Consider the following 7,643-nt stretch of genomic DNA (forward strand, 5'->3'; position numbering starts at 1 on the left):
CGGACATGGAAAAAGACAAAAAGACAAAAAAAAAAAAAAAAAAAAAAGATCAACGAATAAAAAAGTTGGTTTTTTGAAAAGATAAATAAAATCGACAAACCACTTGCATGGCTAACAAAAAAAAGAAGAGAGAAGATTCAAATAACAAAAATTAGAAATGAAAAAGGTGATATTACAACTGACCCAACTGAAATGCAAGGAATCATCCGAGACTACTATAAACAGCTATATGCCAACAAGTTCGAAAACCTGGAGGAAATGGATAAATTTCTGGACTCACACAAGCTTCCAAAATTAAACCAAGAAGATATAGAAAACTTGAATAGGCCAATAACAATAAAGGAGATTGAAGCTGTTATCAGAAAGCTCCCAACAAAGAAAAGCCCAGGACCAGATGGATTCACAGCAGAATTTTACCAAACATTCAAAGAGGAAATGACACCGATTCTTTACAAACTATTCCAAAAGATTGAAGCAGAAGCAAAGCTTCCAAACACATTCTATGAAGCAAACATCATCCTGATACCAAAACCAGGTAAAGATATACCCAAGAAAGAAAACTACAGGCCGATATCCTTGATTAATATTGATGCAAAAATCCTCAATAAAATATTAGCAAACAGAATACAACAACACATATGTAAGATCATTCACCACGATCAAGTGGGATTCATCCCAGGGAAGCAAGGTTGGTTCAACATACACAAATCAATAAATGTGATCCACCATATTAATAAAATCAAACACAAGGACCATATGATCATCTCTATTGATGCCGAAAAAGCATTTGATAAAATCAAATTGCCACTTTGAAGGGAGTCTACAATTTGTTTCTATTGCTCTTTTTAATGTAATTTTCTTTTTGATTTCTTGTGTTTTCTACCCTTTTACTATTATGTTGCATAAAAATATATATATGTAATTTGATGTCCTTTAATTCTGGATAATTTTTAACTATCATCCCTTCAAATATTATTTGTTCTTTGTCATTTTTCTCAACTTCTGTCCAATTAAATGTTTGTCCAAGCCATAATTCTTTAATATAATTATTACAGCAACAGATAACCTTAATGCTGATGAGCCTATATAGGCACATTGTTTATGACAATATTGGGATTGCAGAGCAATAAGGAGAGAAAGGATTTGTTCTTTAGTAAACATCATGTTGCAGTGGAATATTAGTATGAGTAAAATTAAAGTGGTTAATCAGTGTTGGTGTTGATCACCCCTCTGCTGTACTGGGTTTGACTCAGAACATACGCACTCACCTTCCCATATGTTCTCATTTCAGGACCAGGTGGAAGGGGCACTTGCTATCGATAATGTGTGGCTCTACAGGTAGAAAGCATAAGCACATGGAGAAAATATTCAAACTACACTGGATCATTTAAAGCTTTTTCTATAGTTTTCAAGACTTTCACACACTTTGTATTATTCCAGGCAATCACATGGGAATTGTCCTCTTTCTGCCTAAGGGGAAGCATGACAAAGACAAAGAGAAAACTCACAGTGTTTTACAAATAAAACAATCTGTGATACACCTACGAATCATGCCTTCCATGAAAAAAATTTTTAAAAATTGGAAGACCAAATACATTCTTGAATATAATGCAAAGGAATATCTTTTTGACCTGAAGCATAGATAAATACAATCTTTAACAATTGCAAAACAATTAGAAGAGGAATATAGTGGACTAAGTTAAAATTCAAATTTGTTGTTTATCAAAGGATATTGAGTAAGTAAAGAGTAAATCCAAAATGCAAATATATATTCAAGGTATACAACTCACAAAGGGATGATACTAGTAATATACAAGAAATTCATTTATTTATAAAGACAAATAATTTAAAGGAAATCTGGTAAATTGACATATGAAGGCACTTTACAAAAGTAAAAAACTCAGTGAAATATTATAATGTGCCATACCCCAACAATAATAAACATTCAAGTTAAAGCTCTAACAAAATGTTTTACATAAAGAAAACAGGTGTAAATCCTAAAATCTGATAATACTAAGTGCTGGTGAGTAAGAGGATAATAACGTAAAAATTAGCACACATTTCTGTTAGTAGTATAAACTGACACAAACTCTTTAAAAATTGATAATTAAACACAATACTTCTAGGTGTGAACTCCATTCTAATGAGTACATACAGACAATTCAGTCATATATCTCAGTAAAATATTATAATGTGCCCTACCTCAACAATAATAAACATTCAAATTAAAGCTATAACAAAATGTTTTACATAAAGCAAACAGGTGTAAATCCTAAAATCTGATAATACTAACTGCTGGTGAGTAAGAGGATAATAACTTAAGAATTAGCACACATTGCTATTAGTAGCATAAACTGACACAAACCCTTTAAAAATTGATAATTAAATGCACAAAACTTCTAGGTGTGAAATCCATTCTAATGAATACAGACACACAATACAGTCATATATATATGCCCCAAAATTAAACATCCCAATGTCCATCATTACAAACTGAATTAAAGAAAAAATCTGGAATATTTATGCCATGAAATAGCAAATGGGAACAAAATTAAGCAAACTACGAATATGTGCAAAAACGTGAATAATCTGTAAATGCTCATTTATAAAAGTCAGATACATGGAATATGTACTGCATAATTTCCTTCTCATAAACTTTGCAAAGAGGGAATAGCAATTTGTAATTTTGAGACACTTACGTAGAGAATGAATCCATATAAAAATCAAGTTTACCATTACGGTAAAAGTCATACTGTTCACTTTTGCTTGGTGTAGAATGAAAGGGTTTAAAATCTCTGGCAATGTTTTATCTATTGATCTACTTGAGAGTTATATGGGTGTTTGTTTAAAACATATTTTTCAATATATTTTAAATTTAAAATGATGACCTTAGAGAGTGAGGGAAATGCCACATTTGGTAAATGGTTAGGTTTTCATCACAAATATGATAGGAAATTGTTGGACAATAGTAAGATAGGAATGAAATAAACTGATTTTACATTTTAAAATATTATAATAGAAAATTTGTGATTAATGGCTGACATAAGATTAATAAACAAAGAAAGTAGATTAATTTTTTATCAACTGCTGAAGACCAACTTAATGACAATGATGGCTCAGAGAGCAGACTCTTGGAGAAGTAGATTTATTTTGCAAATAGTAACAACTGCATTAATTGACAAGTGCATTAATTGAGAAGCCACAGGTAAATAATGATTGTCCTTTTTTAAAGCCACTAAGTAGATATAGATGTGGTTTACTGCTAGGAAGAAGACTGACAGGAGGGATAAGTTTATTGTGAGAATAAGTGATCAAAAAGTACGCTGTGCTGGTATTTTTCTTTGTATCACTTAGCAATAGAAGGAAGTTTTGTTAGAAATAACTTGAAATTTTTTGTGATATTCACAGTGATTTCAACACCATTCATATACATTATATTCATACTCAAAAATAAGTGATGTGGACAGATATTTGTTATATATTCATCATCTGCTTGTTTAATGTGAGATAATATTATCCGTAATGTAAACTGGAGGGTCTTTGTTTGACTTGCAATAAAGTTTTAAGGAAAAACAAAAAGTTGTGTTTTATAGAACTTCCAGAGTAATACGAGTCATTGATGAACACTTGAATGTGGATCCAGGAAAGGTTGTCACCTCTATGTTTGTAGCACTTTTATTAAGCACAACTTAAAGCTAACCACAGCATAAATTTCATTCATCATAAGACCCTAAATGTAGACACCTTCTTCTTAATCCTGACTTCCATAGAGTAAAGAAAAGAGATTTTGAAATACATTTCTTTATGAAACCCCCTGAAGTGAAGTGAATCAGAATGCATTAATTATATGTGTATTAAATCAGAGGTAATTTTGAGACATTCCAGGCACTAAAAACAATGACACATGCAATATTTAATTGATTTAAAACATAAATCTATATTCACTTAAAATAAAGGGAAACTATCACTAAAAACATATACGAAAAAAAATTGAGCACAGTTGGTACATAAGTAAATATACATTACTTTGACTTATATTGATTGAGAATGCTGTATGGAGTTAAATATCCTCCTGACTGTCTCTTTCCCAACTTTCCTCCTAAGGCTCATGGGGTCACCATGGAGATCATGACTCTGAATATCACATTGGTCACTTTGACCAGGAGCCATCAGCTCTGGTATTTGGGCACACAGAAGAGAAGGAGTATGACCCCCCAAAATGGCGATGGGAGTCAAGAGGAAAGCACAGGTGGAGAGAGATTTACAAAGTACACCAGTACAAGACATCTTGATAGTGACAACAATAATAGCTAGAATGATCACAGGCTACAAGCCTTATTTAAGGTATGAATGAATAAACATGGCATGTATCTATGAAAGAATCAGAGTAGGATTCAGCGAGTACAGAAAGTGCTCGCAACCACTGTGATTTATGATGTTAGAGCCACAGTAATATAGAACCAAAAGGGAATATTTGAGTGTCAAGGAACAGAGTCCACCCCATATGTGAGTTTTAGCTACAAGGAGACTAAAGAGCTTATGAGACATAGCAACTAGAGTAAAGAGGGGGATTGCAAACAGTGACAAAGTGGTCATAGAATGTCAATGCTAGCATGAACAATTCTATAACCACAGATGAGTATCCAGTGAAAAATTGTGACCTGCATCCTTTGAAGAAGATACATTTGTTTTCTACAAGTAAGATTTGTATCAATTTATGTGTGGATACATTGGGATGACAAATATTCAATGAAAATAAATGGCTGCAGAAAAGTACATGGATGTATGAAGACTGAGATTTTTCCACATGACCACAGGTATGCAGTAGTTCCCCACCCGAGTAACTGCGTAGATGTGTAAGAACACCAGAATGTAGGGTGCCTGGAGGTGTGGATAATCTGAGAAGACCAACGAGATGAATGTGGTCACAGTGCCCTGGTTTCCCTCATGAGGTCCAATGGCCCATGATTTAGAAAGAAAAGAGTAGATATAACCCCATTTATTTACTTTTTCTTTTATTGCCTGTGCTTTCATTGTCTTATTCATAAAGTCTTTGTCCAGTCCTCTTATCTGAAGGGTGTTCTCTGTATTTTTCTTTAGTAATTTTTTGGCTTCAGGTCTTATATTTAAGTCTTTAATACATTTTTAGTTGATTTTGTTATATGCTGGGAGGAACAGGTCCAGCTTCATTTTTCCACATATGAATGTCTAACTTTCCCAGCACCTCTTAATGAAGAGGCAGTCTCTTTCCCAATGTATGTTCTTGCTGGCTTTCTCAAATATCAATTGGCTGTAAGTATGAGGGTTAATTACTGGGTTTCCTATTCTGTTCCATTGATCTGGGTGTCTGTATTTATGCCCGTACCACACTGTTTTGGTTACAATAGCTTTATAATACAATTTGAAGTTGGGTAGTGTTATGCTTCCAGCTTTATTTATTTTTTTTGTTCAGAATTGCTTTGGCTATTTGAAGTCTTTTGTTTTGCCATATGAATATTTAGAAGGCTTTTTCTATTTCTGAGAAGAAAGTCAGTGGTATTTTCATCAGGATTGCATTGAATCTATAGATTGTTTGTGTAGAATGGACATTTTCATGATATTAATTCTTCCCATTCAAGAGCATGATATGTCTTTCTCCCTTTTCTTGTCCCCTTTAATTTCTTTCAGTAGTGTTTTGTAGTTCTCATTGTAGAGATCTTTAACCTCCTAGGTTAAATTGATTCCTAGGTATTTAATTTTTTTGGCAATTAATGTAAATGAGCTTGCTTTCTTGATTTCTTTTTCTGCTAGTTCATTACTGGAGTATAAAAATGCTATTTATTTTTGGGTGTTGGGTTTGTATCCTGCCAAATTACTGAAATGGTTAATCAGCTTTAAGATTTTTTTGGTAGAATCTTTAGGTTTTTCTGTATATAAGATCATGTCATCTGCAAACAGGGATAGTTTGACTTTGTCCTTTATAGTTTAGATGCCCTTTATTTCTTTCTCTTGCCTGATTGCTCTGGCTAGTGCTTCCAATACTATGTTATGATATTGACAATTGCTTTGTCATAAATAGCTTTTATTATGTTGAGATATTTTCCTTCTGTACCTAATTTGCTGAGAGTCTTTATTATGAAGAGATGTTGAATTTTGTCAAATGCTTTTTCTAAATCTATTGAGATAATCATATGGTTTTTATCCTTGATTTTATTGATATGTTGTATCACATTTACTGAATTGCATATGTTGAACCATCCTTGCATCCCTGGGATGAATCCCACTTGATCATAGTGTGGAATTTTTTTGATGTGTTGCTGTATTCTGCTTGCTAATATTTTGTTGAGGATCTTTGCATCTATGTCCATCAAGGATATTGGCCTGTAATTTTCTTTTTTGTTGTGTCTTTATCTGGTTACGTTATTTTGTGAATATACAATATGGTTGATTATTGTGGCCAGTTACTGAAACCTCCCTCCCTCTTCCCACTCCCCCTCCCTCACAACAATGTCCTTTCTGTTTGCTTCTTGTATCAAATTCAATGAATTGTAATTGTTATGTCTTCTCCACCCCGATGTTTTGTACATTTATTTATTTATTTTTAGATCCCACAAATAAGTGAGAACTTGTGATATTTCTCTTTCTGTGCCTGACTTATTTCACTTAATATAATTCTCTCTAGGTCCATCCATGGCATTGCAAATGGCAGTATTTCATTCTTTTTTATAGCACAGTAGTATTCCATTATGTAGATATACCACATTTTCCATATCAACTCATCTGATGTTGGACATATGGGCTGGTTCCAACTCTTAGCTTTTGTAAAGAGTGCTGCAGTGAACATTGGGGAACAGGTATACCTTCAACTTGATGATCTCCATTCATCTTGGTATATTCCCAGCAGTGAGATAGCTGGACATATGGTAGATCTATCTGTAATTGCTTGAGGAACCTCCTTAACATTTTCCATGGGGGCTGCACCATTTTGCAGTCCCACCAACAATGTATGAGAGTTCCTTTTCCTCCCCAACCTCGCCAGCATTTATTGTTCACAGTCTTTTGGATATTAGCCATCCTAACTCGGGTGAGATGGTATTGAAGTGTGGCTTTGATTTGCATTTTCCAAATGCTGGGTTATATTGAGCATTTTTTCATATGACTGTTGGCCATTCATATATCTTCTTAACACTTCACCTTAAAGAATTAGAAAAACAAGAATAATACAAACCCAAAGTTAGCAGATGGAAAGAAATAATTAAGATCAGAGCAGAACTTAAAGAAATTGAAACCCAAAAAACATTACAAAAGATCAATGAATCAAAAAGTTTGTTTTCTGAAAAGATGAATAAAACTGATGAACCTTTAGCACGAGTAACTAAAAAAAGAAGAGAGGAGATCCAAATAACAAAAATTAGAAATGAAAAATTTGATATTACAACTGATACATCTGAAATACAAGGAATCATTTGAGACTACTATAAGCCAAAAAATTTTAAAATTTGGAGGAAATGGATAATGTTCTGGACACACACAAGCTACAAAAACTGAGCCAAGTAGATGTAGAAAATCTGAACAGACCGGTTACAATAAAGGAGATTGAAGCTGTTATCAGAAGGCTCATAACAAAGAAAAGTCTGGGACCATATGAATTCACAGCAGAATTT

General features: G+C 33.2%; 1 pseudogene; it reads right to left on the reverse strand.

Annotated features, from left to right (window-relative positions):
• Positions 1-4,371: 4,371 nt before the first annotated feature.
• On the reverse strand, positions 4,372-4,965 carry LOC103611040 (annotated as a pseudogene).
• Between the last annotated feature and the right edge of the window lie 2,678 nt (positions 4,966-7,643).

Source organism: Galeopterus variegatus, unplaced genomic scaffold, assembly GCF_000696425.1.
Source record: "Galeopterus variegatus unplaced genomic scaffold, G_variegatus-3.0.2 Scaffold12285, whole genome shotgun sequence".
Classification (NCBI taxonomy): domain Eukaryota; kingdom Metazoa; phylum Chordata; class Mammalia; order Dermoptera; family Cynocephalidae; genus Galeopterus; species Galeopterus variegatus.